We start from the raw sequence: 18,921 nt of genomic DNA, 5'->3' as shown, positions 1-18,921 counted from the left end.
ACAGCAAGCCGGTAAGAAAAACTATTGTCAAGACATTATGCAATTAGGCTACTGTACCCCGGAATACAAACATAAACTTCAGAAAGACAGAAAGTTTGTTGTCCTGTATTCTGTAGTCTCAATGACCGAATCAGTACCCAGATAGCAAACATACACTGGGACGGAACTGGGCCACACCTACCACAACGTCCGGCACGGATCTGCATAATGGACCTGATCCGGCGTCCAAACGCACATCGGTCCAAAATTGGTCTGGATCCGTTTGACGGATCTGGTACCAATAAGTAGTGATGTACCCAAGGAAGCGAGGCTTCGGAGCTTGTGTCGAGCAGAAAGGGGCATGCCAGATGAAGCCCCGGTTCGAGGCTTGTGTCGTTTCCATAAAAATCATGTGACTGATGACTAACGACGCCTCGGTTTGTGAGTGTGACGTCTGAAGCTTCGTTTGGGACACACACCCACGTGACTGCTTCGGAATCTGATTCCGTTTGTGAAAATAAGTCCGGTTCGCCCTGTCGGGACTTATTTTCCCAGTAATGACCGGCGTTCTATACATTATCCCTTACTTAAAAAGCATCACCATCTCAGTATACCCACTTAAAATAGGCAAGGAAAGGTATTAACATTTGGGGTTGATCACAGTATACCCACTACAGCTAACTAGACTACACCACAGCAGTAAGGTGCATATATTTCACCAGTCTCACCATGTTCAAATACTTTTGCTAAAAAACTAAAAAGCCAATATAAATCTTTTTCCCATTTATTTATAATGTGCATTGAAAACACAATAAAACTAAAATATAATAGACATTTCAGCGGAAATGCATTGATATTTTAAACAGAAATCATACATCATATTTGTACAATCATATTCATTTTTGTTCAATTGGACAAGTTTTACTTCAACTCTTTCCCCTTTTGTTGATAAGAGAAACCACCTTCACTGCCAGTTTGCATACATTTAAACAAACAAACAAACAAACACACACACACACACAGCATGTGAGCAACAACTACATCATATTTACACTATTTTTTTTTTTCAACAATTATTTTTACAATGGTCTGATTTGGAATGGTCTTTGAATCACCGTCTTGCTTCCAGTTACAAAAGTCTGATTCTGATTTTAAGACAGACGATGGGGTCTGGAGAGAAAGAAAATGAAACAAGTTTGAGTAACTTAATTGTTAATAACTTTCATAACCCACTGTCAACCTTTTTACTTTTTTAACACCTACCTATAGAGCACCTACGTAACACCTACCTATAGAGCACCTACGTGAGCTTACTGATGGCTAGAAGCAGGGGTGGCGCCAGCAGTTGAAAACATTCGGGGCTTAGCCCATAGAATCTAAACAGCACTGTCAACATGGCGTTTCTAAAATAAATGACAAAATATGCTCACTGTAGTGGCAACAGGAAATAGCATCGTACCATTAGGAGCAGCTTTGCTTGGTGACTCTGGTGGTTCTGAAGACTGTGGGTTAAAGTCACCAGCTCCAATCTGAGCCTACGCCATCCCAGTCTGTAGGTGAAACACAAATGTGTGCCACAAAATCCATACTTGTATTCAGCATGTCGTCTAGCAACTGTAAAAAAATCATATAAAGCTTGAGTGAATAGGGTAGAACATTTAACCAATTTATCTCAATGAAACTCTACTTTGAGACAGAATTCATGCGAAGTCCATGAATCAAATAAACTCAGAATAGTGGTTAATAACTTTGCAATGATAGCTCACATTAACTCTACAAAAACGTAGTGTTAGCTAACATTACCCCTCAATTAGGCCTGCATTCTCATGAGATTTAACGTTAATGTTAGCAGCTGCTAAACCTTTTCCTCAAACGAAAAATCAAACGCACTGGCGCATGTAATGTTGGACCCCAAACAAACAGGATGTCCATTTCTCTGCAGTGCCATTTCATATAACGCCATTCAAAAATGTCATACATTAATGTTAACCTGACTCTCATTAATGTTACCTTACCATGCATAAAATCTATCAGCATGCCAACAATGAATTCAAACCTGAACTCAGGTAACCTAACGTTAAGTTAATGTTAACAGTTCACTGACTAAGTTACGTTAGCATAATTTAATTGACAAACCTAACAGCAACCAATAAACGTCCTTTTCACATATTAATGATAACTCACATAGCCTAGATTTGTGACTCACCAAGAAACTTCTGTGGAGGATGAAACGCTGCCATTGATCGGTTCTTCACGCTAGCTGATACTTTCGTTAGCCAAATGTATCAGTTCTTCACAGAGAGTTCTCTGGTTAGCCAAATGTATTCTTTCTTTCGTGCACAGACCTAAGCAGTTCTTTGTGTGCTTTAGCTTTCAAGCTTCAAAAGGTGCATTACTGCCACCAGTTGTTTGGGAATGGAATTGCATCTCTGATCATCGTTCTCAACAAGTTTGACATTTACTGATGATTGACGGTACAGGGGCCATTCAGGGGCCAATGAAATTTCAGGTGGGGCCAGGGCCCCTGTGGCCCCGCCCCTAAAACCGCCCCTGTTGTCAGTTGAGTTCGTTCAATTTATTGTAGGCTAGTAGCCTAGACAAATATGAAACGGAGATGTAACGTGGCTACCGGCGGGATTTTGAACTTGCATGTTTCATGCATTTTAGGGCAAAAAATACCATGGGATTGATGTGTCCTCCATTTGAGGAACGTAATCAATTGCGGACGTGCACAGACAGCTTAGACACAGAGCGCATATAGGCCTAGGTTAGGCTACTTTCACTTTCTAGAGCGCATTCATTAGGCTATGTAAAATATGCTTCATACCAAAACAACGATCAAACATTATCAAATGTATCATGACGTGTTGTCACAAAGACTTACTCCAATTAGAAAATCGAAACCAAAATCATGTAGGCTAAGTGTAAGTGTTCTCTCATTGACGCCTGTAGGAGACAATATCGTTGATCCAATTTTGTAAATTTGTACGTCGTAAAGTTCAATATGAGAGTTAAAATAAAGCCAGTCATACAGCAGAACATTTTATTCAATATTTTATCAAAACTTTTCAGCTACCGTGAGTCATAACTCGTCTTGACTGGGGCAACCTATAAGCCTAATACGTCCCACTCTGATGAAAATGATTGAAAAGAAACCGTTTGCATGATCTTAGCTCCTCCGGCCTTGTGCCGTGGGAGAGGCCCGTCCCACCTTACCTGGAGGTGGGGGAGAGGCGCCCTCGCACCGGGCCCCTGCGGGTCCCGGGCCGGGGGCGTGACGCACCCCCCGCACCCCCTCAAGCTCCGCCCCTGCCTACAGGTATGTCTTTTACGCAGTGGAGAATGTGACAGCGCACGGCAAGAAAGAAAGTGCGTCCAAATTCACTCATTCTTTGCTGAACTAGCCTATACGCCGATAGCCTACTCTACACACAGATATTACATGTATCACATCACACGAAAGAGCTTTTTCTCAGCTTTTAAATGATGTTGGTCGCAATTTTATGTGGTAAACAGTTCGCGAGAAAAGTAACTTTAATTTATCATGTTACATTCTGCGCCCATCTCCCTACCCATTCATCTCGGTGGAATACTTCACGAATTTTTCCCGAACACATGACAAACCATATATTAGAAGAATCAGCAGACCTTACCGAATACAAAGGTGTAAAGCATTCCCCTGTACAGTTATAGCCATTCCAGAGTAATCCGGTTATTTGCAGCAATGTCTAAATGTATGTCTCCAACTTTGGGCTTCAGGTTTCACAGTGTGTTTAAATTGTCCAATACATGATTTCATAACAGGCCAAATACAAAATAAATGTTACAAATATCGCCTAGATATCTGTAAATATTAAAATCAGCTGACTAAGAGTTTGTCAAAGTAGCCTTAATGATCACAAAATGCTAAGCATTCATGTAGACTATTTGAGTTTCTTAAAGCTGAACTGTGCTTTAAGTGTTCAATACATGATTTCATAACAGGCCACATAGAAAATAAATGTTAAATATAGCCTAGATATCTGTAAATATTAAAATCAGGGCTATGATTAACAGTTCTATACAATATGTCATGTTTGCTATTAGATTTTTACATTTTTACATAGCTATTACATTTTGCCCACCCCAAATTTCTATTTGCCCCCCCAATCTGAGCAGCCTAGATCCGGGCCTGCTCTCATCTCGTTGACTCTGGTTGTAATCTCACCCGAAGTTGCTGCACCTTCCAATAACAATGTCTGAGCTGTTAGATCTATAGAACATCTACTTCCGTGGATAACATGGGCTGATACTACATAGGCCAGTCATTACTTTTGTAATCAATGTGGGGCAACCCTTTGGGCGAACTCGATGTAGGGTAGGCCTAATTCACAAACGAAACAGCGCTGAGACTCTTACACAGCACAGCCGAACTCACTGCTCACTCAGAAGAGTAAAAAGGGACGTTACATGCTATCACATCAGAGTCTCAAAAAGTCTCCAAGAACGCCAGAAAAAGTAGCTAGATTTGTCGCTAGTCGCTTTTCACAAAAAAAGTCGCTTGGGGGGTCTGAAATCTCGCTAAATATGGCGACAAAGTCGCTAAGTTGGCAACACTGTTGACACGCCCCTGTGCAGGCGGGAACTGAACCAGAGCCCGTCTCTGACTGAACTCCACTTTGCCCTCATAGACATGAACTAGGACGACCCATCTTGCTACGCATTCATTATCTTTGGCTCTCATGTCCTTTTTCTTCTTCTTCTGTTTCTTGGCAGATGACTTTTTTAAAGTATACCGCCACCAACTGTACAGGAGTGTGAACATGAACGTTATAAGTAGGTTAGGTTGGGATGTCTGCTATACATTGTTGGCATTACTGTTAAAATGCACTTCCATGATAGTGAGTATTGGCAAAACCGGTTATCATTTTTATGTTGAGGCGGTGGGGGTGTTGTCGGCAGCTGCTGAACGTAACTAATAAAGTAACTTTTAATCTAACTTAGTTACTTTTAAAATCAAGTAATCAGTAAAGTAACTAAGTTACTTTTTAAAGGAGTAATCAGTAATCAGTAATCAGATTACCTTTTCAAGGTAACTGTGGCAACACTGGTGCTAATTGTGTTAAGAGATTTGAAAATGTGACAACTGGTTAGACAAACGCTTGTTAGCGAGTGAAAAAACTGTAAAATGGTTAAAAAAAGGACAGAAATAAGACTGAGATTGAAGAAGAAAAAAACTCACTTGTTGATTTAATACAGCGGTCCTCATTTCCAACACAGCACAGCTGTTTTGTGCAGTAATCTCCTTCACAGGTGAAACACTTCTTCCCGTTGGGAGTATTTGTATTTACCTCTAACATAACACCATAACACATTATTTATATATAGTTCAGTTTCATTCATTCATTCATTTAAATACACAATAGCATCAAACAAGATATATATATATATATATATATATGTATAGTGTGTGTGTGTATGTATGTACTGTATGTATGCAGGTGTATCTTAAAAAAGTGATTTTTTTATATATTCTATTCATTATGTATAAAGGAAAATATTTCAAGCCTTTTTTTTTTTTTCATCTTGATGATTATTGACAGATATATATATATATATATATATATATATACATACTGGTAACCCTTGTGAACAAAAGAGGCTACTGGTGAAATTCCAAGAGATATTTAATATTGTACTGAATGTACCTGGAGTCTTCTGAGAGTTGCAGTGGTCTGTTTTACAGCATTTAGTGCTTATTGTTGACCTTAAAATTCTGAAGTTTACTGACCCAGAGATGCACTGAACCAGAGATGCACAGCTCCACAAATTGACTTCTTGTCTTGTACCACCTGTCACAAAAAAGGAACACTGAGGTGGAAATGGAATACTGTGACCATAGTGCTAGTGCATCAGACAACCCAATTCATAATGACATTAAAAAGCTTTGTCTTACCTGAATATGCATTCACAGTCATGCTGGCACATGATCCTGCACTACAGGTTTGAGTATTTGTGCAGGTCTGGGAGGTACCAGCAACACACTGGTAACAAGTGAGTGCAGCCACTGGAGACATACAGAGCAAAAGAGAATTCAAATTCTGTCCTCGAGATGTAAAACTGTAACACTTTAGGTGATGATGCTAGAGCAGGGGTTCTCAAAGTGGGATCTGGGGACCCCCCTCTGCGACACATATCCAGCGGGTCTGCAAAATAATTTGCTATAAATTATATGAAGTTTAAATAAAGTTGTGATTCATCGTTTAAAAACATATCCACAGATGATGACCTTTTTCACAGAAAAAACAAGCAAATTGTGTCTATTTGCTCCAACCCACATTAACATTTAACTTGAATCACTTCACTCAGGGCACAATAATCAATTCTATTGTTTAATCTTGACTTATTTGTTCTTTTAGCAGCCTTGGGCAAAGTCCAAAGTTGACCAAAGACAAAGTTACACACCTGCCAAAAAGCTCGGGATACTGGTCAGAGAATACAAATGGCATATGCTAAATTTTACGATTATAAAGGGGGTCTTAGGTCTTAGGTTTATAAAGGGGGTCATTGGAACCAAGAAGTTCGAGAACCCTCGTGCTAGAGAACTAGAAGCTACAGAAACAGTCTGCATAAAATAAAAGGCAAATTCAGTCATCAGATAATTACCTTCAGAGAGAAGTTCGAACAAAACACCAAGGGTGATGCTGGGTTTCATGTTGATTGCAGTGATGCAGAAGGTGATGCACTGTGCAGAACCTCTTTATATCATGATGGAGAGGGGCGTGTAAAGATCGTGCTCTGGGAAACAGAATCTTAATGTGCGTTTATGTGGAAACTTCTACATTTCTGGTAAATGGTGAGTGGGTGTGGTTTGGGTTAACACAAGTTTGCTACACAACATTTGGACAACCCTATATGAAATGCTGAGAGAATGTATTCTGGTCAGGCAAGAGCAACATTTATCTTGTTGGAGGTCATACTACACACCATATTTGGAGGAGAAATGGCACTGTGCAACACCCTAAAAATATCCTATCAACAGTGAGGTTTGGAGGTGGTGGCATCATGGTGTAGGCTGTTTTTCATCTCATGGTACTAACAGACTTCATACAGTTGAAGGAATGATGCATGGAGTCATTTTGTTCCGGGAGAATCTTTGCATCCACCAGGATGATAAGGATGAGACATGGATAGACCTTCCAGCAGGACAAGTATCCAAACCATTCAGCAAAGGAAACTCTCAATTGTTTTCAGAGAAAGGAAATCGAGGCCCTGACTTCAATCCAATTGAACAGTTTTGGAAGTTCAGGATTCACAAGAGGGACTCCTGGAATCTTCAATATTAAATGACTATCTGTTTAAAATAATGGGCCAAACACACCAGAATACTGTGACTGATTAGTTTAGTCATACAGGAAATGCCTTGAAGCTGTCATTACGAATAAAGGCTTTTCCACAAAGTATTTAAGAAATTTCAGCAGGCATGTTCAATACTTTTTTCCTGTATCATTCCACTTTATTACACATAACTCTACCTATGGACTTTAAAGGTGCCCTGCCACACAAAACCGTTTTTACTTGTATTTTTTTTAAACATGTTAGGTCCATATGTGTTTGTGCTATGTCGTGAATGTGAAAATGAACTGCTAACTCCTCTGTCAGATCTAGCCACTGAAAAGAAATAAGCGGAGAAATTAGGCCAATTGCAAATGCTCTTCAGATTGACGTGGAATTGATGAGCTCATTACTATTCATGAGCTCGCCCAGTTTAGACCATGCCCACAAAATTCGTTTAGCTCTGTGACAGTTTTCGTAGGCCTATGCAAGGATGGCTGAATGTCAACGGACTTGTGCGCTATGCACAAATAGAACTTCAACAATGCATTTTGGCTTTTGAAGGATCAAATGGCTTCAGTTTATTTTTTGGAACAATGCCACAGGCTTTGCAAAAAGGTTGCTGTTGAAGCCTGGAGCAGGCTACCATCACAGTCTACGACCAGTGCCTGTAAGTAAAACGTAATTGTGAACTCAAGGAAGTGCTATGTTATACAGATTTAATGAACTCGCTAGCCTAGCAGGTTTTATGTATGCACATTTGGACAATGCTAGCACTCGCCAAGCTAAGTTCATGCCATGAAGCTAGAATTAGTTGATAATGGCTGTCATGTTATGGACAAAACCTACTAGCTGTTAGCCAATCAGAGTCAAGCAGCTTAGCTCGTTGAATATTAATGAGAACTGGCGCAAATCGAGCTGAGTCTTCATGCCAGCTTTCAATACCACACTAGAATGGCTTGAAACAAGGTAACCAAAGCATGTTTTCCACAAAAAATGTTACAGAGTCCATTGTAGAACTTCAGACATTACCATAAAGTAATGAAATATGTGTGGCAGGGCACCTTTAATGTTTGGATTTTTTTTAATATGGGTGGATTATCTGAGTTAATACTAATGTCTGGTGAAAGTTTCGTGCAAATAGCCTCATTGGAAGTATACTTACTGAAAAAAATGTTGACGTGTTCAATACTTATTTTCCCCGCTGTAAGATGGGTGCTGCTGAAATGATTGTAACACCAGTACAAATATCCCTCCCTATCTCCGTCAACTTGTCACCACAAAGACACAACAACATGGAATACACTACTGGAATACCTGCTGAAAGCGGAGCGTCTGCAACAAACTTCCCAGAACCTCAGCAGGCAGATGGAGACTCTGGATCAATTTTCAACCCCAACCTCCTTGATTTTTGCAGTACTGACAGTAGTTTTAAGAACATTCCAGGACCCAGTAAACCCGTGACATTCTCTATTCCTGTATTGACAAGAAATAGAAGACAAATGCATCAAGTTTTTTCAGTTTTTTGAGTGCTACCAGAGCAAATAAAAGAGGTGGGGGGATAGCCACATTTTTCAAGATGTCTTTTCAGTGCAATCAGTCATCATTCGGTGACTTTACTTCATTTGAATATCTGTGTGCACGTGTTAAGTCTTCTCCTCAGATTTTATTACTGACAATCTACAGGCCTCCAAAACATTCAGCTAAAGTTTTTCTTGAAGAGCATTCTTGTGTATGTAGGTGTGTTTGTATGTGTGGGTGTTTGTGTGTGAGGGTGTGTGTGCCATAACCACCATAATTTAACAATGTTAACAAACATCATTGACATTACATAAAATGCAACACTACGACATGCACAAGAATACTACATACGACAAACAGATGTACATTACATAAACACATACTGTAACTTAACAAGACATCACATTGACTTGGCTTCCACAAACATAACACAACATAACATTAATAACAGAAAGGCTAAGGATGATTACAGATATGATTATCAGGGATGAAATTGATGACCGGAATGAAAAGAAGGGGGGATGGGGGTGGGGGTGCGGATGGTAGCTCTGAGAGTGTGAATGAGGTGGTGTTGGGATGGGGGTGGGAATGGGGGCTGAGGGGTAGTCAGTATGTGAGGATGTATGTGTGTGTGTGTGTGTGTGTGCATATGTATAAGGCTGGCTTGCTGTTGGGCCAGGAGGAGAGAAGCTGGAACATAGAGAGGGTTTCAGAGGAGAGGAGTTGTAATTATTCTATTAAAGATAAGTATAATAATAGGAATAACTGATTGCCTGGTTGATTGCCTGACTGATTGCCAACCTGGGCACCCATTAATGGCCACAGTTCCACCCAACCCCCGCAGTTATACTGTGACGAGCTGACAGAGGGGAGGACCTGCGTGCCATCCATCCCCCCAGGCCCCCAGCATATGCACACATCCCCCACTGCCACGACCAACCACACCTCGCCCCCAGACCTTCACCCAACACGCCACTCTTGACCTAAATATGTACAGTGTGTGAATGGCTAGGTTGAGGGATCTATCTAGAGTGTAGCATTAAAAGAAGTGGGCATGCATGGTGAATATCTGTCAGGATTTCCCCATGCACACCACACTTACCCTGTGTAAGATGTATGCCTCCTCAATGTGTGCATTAAAATAAGTGAGGCTTGCAGATAGACACCTGATGAGGCATCTACTTGCACTCCACTCTTACCCTAGCCTGTTTTGTAGTTTTTGTTTATGTTTGATGTATGTCACCTAACATGTAGTGCAATTAAAAGAGAGTAAAGCGTGCTGTGTGCTTCCAGGACAAGGCGTGTGCATGAGCGTATGAGGAGGGTGCACACCGGGGGCCCAGGGCCAATGGATAACCCACAGGACCCAACCAATGCCAAAACCACACAGCGACCCGCCAGGACCGAGTCTCCCAAGCCATCCAATGGGGCCCCGTCAGAATAACGATGGGAGAGGCAGAGAGAAAGTGTGAAATTAGTATAGTTTATCAGAAAATGTAAATAAAAGGGGGAGGGAAAGAAGGGGATGCTATTTATATTACTAATAATAATAATAATAATAACAATAATAGTTCCAGCTACCCTCCCCTGCCCAGTGTTCGATGATATGTGTATCTGTTGATGAAGTGTGTTATGATGGTGTGGAGATGGAACTCAGGCAAAGAGGGTCAGGACTGTAAGTAGGTGATAAAGGGGTACCAAGGAGAGGTTGTATCCTGAGTATTGATTAAGTTTGTAGTTGATAGGTTTTCTAATGATATATAGTCTGTTAACAAGTTTTTCCAATGAGTGATGTGAGCTTTGTTCTTAGATTTCCAGTTCATGAGGATTATTTTCTTGGCGATAGTCAGCGCTACCAGCAGTGTTTTATTGCAGGAGTTGCTTAAATTGACTGTGGCTGTATCACCAAGTATGCATAAGGAAGGGGATGCTGGGATGTGACAGCCAAAGATGGAAGAGAGAGATTTTGTGACACTCACCCAGAAGTGGTTGATTGGAGTGCAATGCGAAACCGCATGAATGTATATATCTGGGTTATTTTGTGTGCAGTGAGTGCAAAGATCCGAGCCAAACCCCATTTTAGCCAATTTATGTGCAGTGATAGTATGGGGAATCGTGTAATTTTAGAAACAGTTCTTATAGATTTTTGCAACTGGTGATTTTTTACTTGCTAGGACCCCATTGAATACAAAACAACCTGTTTCCAATTTTTTTCTTAATTTTCAGTGCCAAAAGTCAAGATGGCGGACAAAATATGCAGAAAAACTAGATGTACCTCATAGCGGTACAACATATGACCGCCGCTCAGTCCTGTACATCCGTTCCGCGAAAATAAATCACACTTCAAATTGTCTCCATATTTTACTCCATCCCTCACTCTTGAAACTTTTTGTGTATGCTTGTTTGGCATGCCTGAGTGTGTGTGTGTGGCTGCACAGAAAGTAGCCTACTGGTGCTGAAAAGGTGAATAGATTGTAGAATAGCCAAAGAAGATGTAGCATTGTTATAAAACCTTTAAAATCTCTAAACAATCACAAGTAGGGCAGTTCATCACAGTTCATCCATTGCAACTGGATTGATGAAAGGTCACCTGTAGGCTACATTGTATTTGGGAAAAGCAAAAGGTATCAGCATAATGTTATTTATTTATTTTTATGTATTTATAAACAAAAACATCTCTGTCAGTTCCATGCCGTTTTCAACAGCTATCAAAAACAAAGGTCATTTTTGGATGGATGGATTTTTTGTGAATGTTCCTACATAAGATTTTAGTCATCTTTAGTTCATGTAATACTTTATTGTCAATGCACAAATTAAGTAACGGTAGTCTGAAACGTTATTGTTAATGCACAAATTAAGTAACAGTAGCCTAGTCTGAAACGAAATGCTGTTTTACATCTAACCAGTGGTGCAAATAACTGACATGTCCAAATGGGCCTTGATGAAATGCGTCGCTAAACTGTTCATACACATTTTAACGGGCCAAAGTTGAAGAGCTTTTGTCCGTTATTGTTCGTGCAAATATAGGCTGATTCATGTTCCCTTGCATTGTGTAACTGAGGTCCATGGCTAGTCTGGCTTTCATCAGACCAAGCTCAATCTTTTAAGAAATCAAAAAATAAATAGCAGGCAGATCAGGCTGGGTGAACCCAGCCTAGTCCATAGGCACCCGATATTGTTTAATTTTCGATTGAGATATACACGCTCTGGCTATTCTAAATGCAAAAATGCATCAGGGAGTTATGACAAAACGGTTACTAACAAACTAGATCCTAATAGAAAGCTGTTAGCTTCCCTAAGCTACAGGTAGGATTATAAGGTAGGCCTATTTACAACATAAATTGTCAATAGGCTATGCTGGCGACACAAATAAAATATCCTTTGAAACCAATGGTTTACGCCTTACAGTATCAAGCGGACTTAAACTGTCATATCGCATGAAAAGTTGTAATAACATTCACGCAGCTCCATGAGTCAAGGAAAGCGCGAATGAAGTAGCCACTTCTAAATGGGACCCACTACACAGTAGCTTAAGGTGTTATGTTAAAGCAGCCATAATGAAATGAAGGTGTCATTGTTTGGATACTTCACACACACGTGCTTTTTAATTTCACAAGACTACAACTACCAAGCTGTAATCAAAGCACATCGATTCCCCTCTCACACCCTGCACGCACTTAAAACAAAATAAACAGGCGTCTCAGTCTCATGCATGTATAGGCAAAAGTGTATCAGACCGGTGTAACGTTGGTAAATCTTCCATTGCACAGAATGATTTTGTAGCACGTGCAATAAATGACAGTCGAAAGATACAAACAGTGCTGCTATCAATTTGCTTGGTATAACCGCATTTATAGTTTTCTACAAATGCAATCAATCAAATGCCTCCATCACTCAACCAACGCTAACACCGCCGTCATGCTATCCGGCAAAAGATTCTTTAGACGCCGCCATTGGCCGAATACCGGCGCCCATTGACTTACATTGAACACATGTAAACAAAACGTCAATTATGTGCTCAAACTAACGCCGCTGACTTATGACAAAACCATTCCACTTTGATCTGAAACTACATTTTTGTACAACATTTATCCAGCAAAATTACAGAATTTGGATTAAGTAATGTGGAGAAATATCGATATTAAGAAAATTGCCGCCATGCGTGACGCCGAAGTTAATGACATTTCCCCTTGTCCATGAGTCACGATAACAGGTCACGCCGGTGGCGTTATCCCTCACATGTCAGAGTAATGACATTGAAAAAACGTACCTTTATATTACATTACAATTTATAAAGGAACGAAATGTCAAAAGAATTAAGCAATATGTTTGCTGGATGACACGAATATTAGTAAGGAAAAACAAGATTTTTACCGTAATGTCCAGTGACATTACATATGTTGTGACGCTATTGCGCGGCACGGCCAGCAGATGACATCATTGCACTACAGCAACCAGGAACCAACAGTAAACCTACTAGTAAACACTCGAGACAGAGAGGGTTAAAGCGGAGCGAGAGGCGCAAACGTTCGACAATTTCCGCGTTCGATTATTGCAAGGGGGAGGGGGGGAAATCCCCCTTTATGCAGACCAGAGTAAACCCTTGCTGCACTAATGTCAATGGAGACTTGTGGAATTTTACCAATAAATTGGTCATTATGTCTTTCTGGATTTGTTGAGGGTTTTTTCGAACATTTTGTCATAATCTGTAAGTGTTTGGGATTATTTCAAGCCTAAAAGTGTAATTTTTTAGTGTTCGGATTTGTAATAAAATAACTTAATATCAGACCATGCTGCTGCCAGTTACTGTCCAGTTGTTAGCATGCTAGCTAGCCTCTTAGCTAAGGTAACATTTTAAACGGAGAAGTGTAATTTCTTTGAAATGACAACTAGCTGAATAACATTACTGACATTAGTTAAAGTGGATAGTTTATACTCAAGCGAATTTGGAACAGTATATTAAGTTTAAGCGAAGTCCTTCAACTACTAGTCACTTGTTAGCGCATATCTGTATTGCCATAGCTACTCCCATCCACTTGTATGGTGTTTTTAAGCTAGCGTTAGCTAGCTAGCTCTTCGGTACACATGACTAATTCAATTATTTATATCATGTCCTAAAGAATGATTCATTGGTATCATACATGATTATAGACAATGATACTGTGAACACAATTATGTTTATCTGTTCTTATTGCTTATTAAGAGTGAAAGTTTATTTAGTGACGTAAGGTGACACTCCCACTTATGCAGACCGGAACTGTCCCGTTTTGCTCCCATAGTAACGAATTACGTTGCTCTATCTTGCTAGTAATCAAGGATCTTTGCTCGAGATTTTAGGGCCGTTGTCAGCCACAACGCATCATCTGAAAATCTGAATTGTGAAGTAGACCTACTCCATAGTAACGTGTGCCTGTTCATTCATTCCATGTCAATAGAACAAACCAAATTAGAATAGGCTAGTAATGCAATACTACATACAATACATATGTATGCATGGATACACTGTATGTGTGTGTGTATGTATGTATCTATATGTATATATAACACGTACACACAAACACACACACACACACACACACATATATATATATATATATATATATATATATATATATATATATATATATATATATATATATATATATATACACACACACACATATATATACATATACATATATACAGAGAGAGAGAGAGAGAGCAATACAGAACAGGTTGTCGGTCTGAACTGAAGATAGTATATATATATATAGGTAACACTTTATTTTAATGTGTCACAGTGTACCTACCTAATTAGGTACGGTGGTATAACCTGTGTAACAACATATACTATCAGGTACTATCATTGTACTTGCATTATGTATTTGTGGGTACCTACATATAAGCTTAGTTGTTACATTGTAATACTGAGTGCTTTTACAAAACTTTGCCAATTGGCCTACATTTTCATCAGAGGCAAAGAGCTGACCTGAGACCTGCTGGATGGGGTAAATCTGGTCATGATAGATTTGATATACAAGCCATTCTTAGCTCCAGTCAAGGCCTCATTGTCTTCAGTGTACATGTTTTTTTGCTCTTGGGTGCTCCTTGTTGGTGCCCCCCCCCCCAATCCCAATCCTCCCCCACCTTTCTTATGCAGCCCTTGCCACTTAATCTACTAAACCCCTCTTCTACTGCACTCCCCCCCCATAAATGCACAAATAGGCTGACACCAGACATAATTTCACTGCATTTCTTACTTCCAGTAACTATATGCATGTGACAATAAACTTCCTTGTATCCTTGTAACAGCTGTGCTGCTACAACCTTGTTACTCTTTGATACAGTGGAAGAAACCTATTAAGTGTTAATTACTTACATGTACATATGACATGTATGTTGTGTCTTCGATGTCTTGGAACAGGTCTACTAATTCACTACATCAACTGTGTTGGTACACACTTATTGCTCTTTGATACAGTGGCATAAGTACTAAGTACTTGGGCAATTCCATGGAAAATGACATTTTTTCTAACATCCATAACGCCAATAAAATGTGATGGTATGGTATGATGTGAATGATTACATGAAATTTGAGCATTTGCTATTTCTGGCTGAAGAATGTACATGAGAAAAATGCACAAAAAATGAATAGTAACATTCACATCATACAAAAGCCAAGGCATTTCACTGGCGTTATGGATGTGACAAAAAGTCAATTTTCCGTGGAATTGCCCACTTACAATTACATATTACATTACATGTTGTGTCATTAGTGTCTTGGAACATGTCTGCCATTACTCTACATACTGTAGTACATGTATCAACTGTGTTATTTATTACTCTTTTGATACAGTGGAATGAACCCATTCAAATAAAGTGTACCAGTTAAGTACTTGTACATATACATGTACATATTATATACATCCTGTCAATGATGTCATGCATCCTGTAATTGATGTGTTGAAACGTGTCTGCTGTTACACCACACAGTACATGTGAATTAGTAGACCTGTTCCAAGACATTGAAGACACAACATACATGTCATATGTGCATGTAAGTAATTAACTGGTACACTTAATAGGTTTATTCCACTGTATCAAAGAGTTACAAGGTTGTAGCAGCACAGCTGTTACATGTACACTGAAGACAATGAGGCCTTTACTGGAGCTAAGAATGGTTTGTATATCAAATCTATCATGACCAGATTTACCCCATCCAGCAGGTCTCAGGTCAGCTCTTTGCCTCTGATGAAAATGTAGGCAAATTGGCAAAGTTTGGTAAAAGCACTCAGTATTACAATGTAACAACTATAGCCTATGTAGGTACCCACAAATATATAATGCAAGTACAATGATAGTACAGTACCTGATAGTACATGTTATTACACAGGTTGTACCACTGTACCTAATTAGGTACATGTAGGTACACTGTAACAGCGACACATTAAAATAAAGTGTTGCCGATGAATTTCCCCAGTAGTGGACAATAAAGACTTCTATTCTAGCCTACACGTCACATGTAGCCTACTAGAAGTGATGTTTCAGCTAGAAGTAATTCATAAATTAACCCTCCAACTTTGCTGATGCACAGAACAGGTGTGCTGAGCTTTGTTTTTGGCTCTTCAAAGTGTTGTAAGTAAGGTGGTGTAAGTAGCCTACAGTATAGGCAGGTGGTGAGACAGGTCAAGAAATATGGTGCAGTACTATACAGTTGATTTTCAGAAGGTGGTTTAGAGTAGTATAAATGAAATATAAATATGTGCACTGTATTACCTTATAAGAGCAGAATAAATATGGCTATGAATAACAATGTCAGTTGATATTATTTTAAATGTTGGTGACACTACATTAATAAGGAGAATAGCAATAATAAACAATAATGTGAATGCAATATCAATGGGCAATAAATGGAAATCAACAAATACTATAACATACAAACAATGACTCAGAACAGCCTAAGTGCATGGTGAACAAATATGTCTTTACACCCCTGTAGACAGATGCATGCAAAAACACAGAAAGCAGACAAGGATTTTGTTTTTATAACACCTGTAATAAGCAATGAACATTTGAAGATGTATTGTTTTGTTCTTCTAACATCAATAGTAGTTGTGCAGAGGTTGTAACATAATGATAAATACATGCTGCCTGTCACATTATGAATATATACCCTGTCTTGTCTTGCACATCAGAAGCAGCAGCACTATGCTATTACATCGTTCACCGTAGGGACTAATATGAGGGAGACTGAGCTGCCAATCTCTCTTAACAGGTCCTGCACCATATCTACAAATATCTGTTCTGCTCTGCACAAACATAAGCAGGGTCTGATTTAGCATGGCAGAGTGCTGATTGACAATAACATGGTTCCCTGCAGTGTTTGGTTGATTCCCATTGATGTTTGTGGGTTCTGTTTGACTGTACATTTTATGTGTGGCATCTCATTCCTCAGTTGTCTAACATGTTTTCTGACGGCCACTGATTGCATTAGCAGCTGAAAGACCAATTTGTAACAAGGTCCCAATTGTGGATGCACCCATTAACAGTCCTTGCGACCAATGACATCCGGATCAACTACAAACTTTTGATTGATTTTCAACAATGAACAGTTAGTTCAGTGTAATATGTCCAGCTCTCTCCCCCATCTTAATAAGTCAACATTATATGATATGACCCTATTTTTACATTATAGCCTACATATGTTATAGGCTAACCCTTATCTATAGGTGACTGATGAGATTCATGTTAGCATATATTTATTGGCGACACAATTAATATTGGAGCTATTTCACTGTCGCAGACACAGACGTGCTTGGTAGCCTAGGCTACGTAGTCATAGGCCAACATGAGACTTAAGCCCTCGTGTTGTCATGACTTAGGTTAGCCTATGTTCTTACTGTTGTGATTATCTGTAGGACATATTGTCTGTGCAACACAATTGTAGGCTAGGCCTATATTTGATTTTTCAGTAAGCTTATATATCAATGATAAAGCTTCTTTACTTTTTTGGTGTAATTATTTAGTTGTTTTTTTTTTTATCTATGTATGCTATTTTTTTAATGTTACATTATTATTTTGTTAATACATGGAATAAATCACCACAAACTCACGCGACTGTAGCCTATTGGCTTCTTCTGTAGCCTACCAGGCTTGCGCAGCGTGGCTAACAACGCCCATAAAACAAGTGTAACCGTCGGCTCCTCGAGGCTTATTACTTAAACGAAGTTACAGCAGCTATTAGGCCCGAGGTGCAGTGAAATGGCGTCATCTGGTGGTCATACAATTCACCCGCTATTAGACCCGAAGTGCAGGAGAAGTGGATATTCAACCACGCCATCCTTCAGGTCGCAGCGACACGTAGGTGTACTTTATGTGCTGTGTCATGCTGCCATCTAGTGGTTGTGGAATATTTAACATCCATTATAGTTCTGGGAATAGATGTGCCCTCGAATAAATGTTCAAATTATTTAGGTAATCCATCTGATAAATTGTGTTTTTCTTTTTATACTTCGTACCTTTATAAATTAAAGTGTATCATTAAGGTACCTTTTTCAATGTCATTACTCTGACATTCGACATTAGTCGACCATAAATTTGGGCAATGGGCACATTGTTAGGGGTTGACACTTTGCATAAGATTTCTCCACATTACTTGATCCAAATTCTGTGATTTTTGTTGTATAAATGTTGTACAATTATGTAGTTTCGTATCAAAGTGGAATGGTGGTTTTCATAAGTCAGCGGCGTTAGTTTGAGCACATAATTGACGTTTTGTTTACATGTGTTCAATGTAAGTCAATGGGAGCCGGAAATCCATAAATAGCGGCGTCCAAAGAATCTTTTGCCGGATAGCATGACGGCAGTAACGCTAACGGTAACATTACCTAGGTCCTTATTGATATTACAAGATTAACGTACCTGCAGTAAAAACCAAGCATGTCCGATAAACATCCTCAGATTTATTTCGCTTCAAGAAGAAATGGGAATTACACTTCATGTGAACATCGTCCTATCCTTATTAGATGTTCGCTGCGGTAAATTACAGTCCTTGTATGAAGCGTCCATTGTTTTTTCCAACCCACTTTTAACTTCCAACAAAATTACGTCTCACTGCAACGATCGCCA

General features: G+C 39.4%; 1 long non-coding RNA gene across 1 annotated transcript; it reads right to left on the bottom strand.

Moving 5' to 3' along the window:
* Positions 1–1,060: 1,060 nt before the first annotated feature.
* Positions 1,061–2,475, bottom strand: LOC125306310. Its single transcript, XR_007195538.1, has 3 exons — positions 2,186–2,475; positions 1,439–1,529; positions 1,061–1,149 (listed from the first exon to the last, which is right to left on the bottom strand). It is a non-coding gene; the product is annotated as an uncharacterized LOC125306310 (long non-coding RNA).
* Between the last annotated feature and the right edge of the window lie 16,446 nt (positions 2,476–18,921).

This window comes from Alosa alosa, chromosome 13 (genome assembly GCF_017589495.1).
Source record: "Alosa alosa isolate M-15738 ecotype Scorff River chromosome 13, AALO_Geno_1.1, whole genome shotgun sequence".
Taxonomy (NCBI): Eukaryota; Metazoa; Chordata; class Actinopteri; order Clupeiformes; family Clupeidae; genus Alosa; species Alosa alosa.
This window is presented reverse-complemented; position numbering and strand designations above follow the sequence as displayed.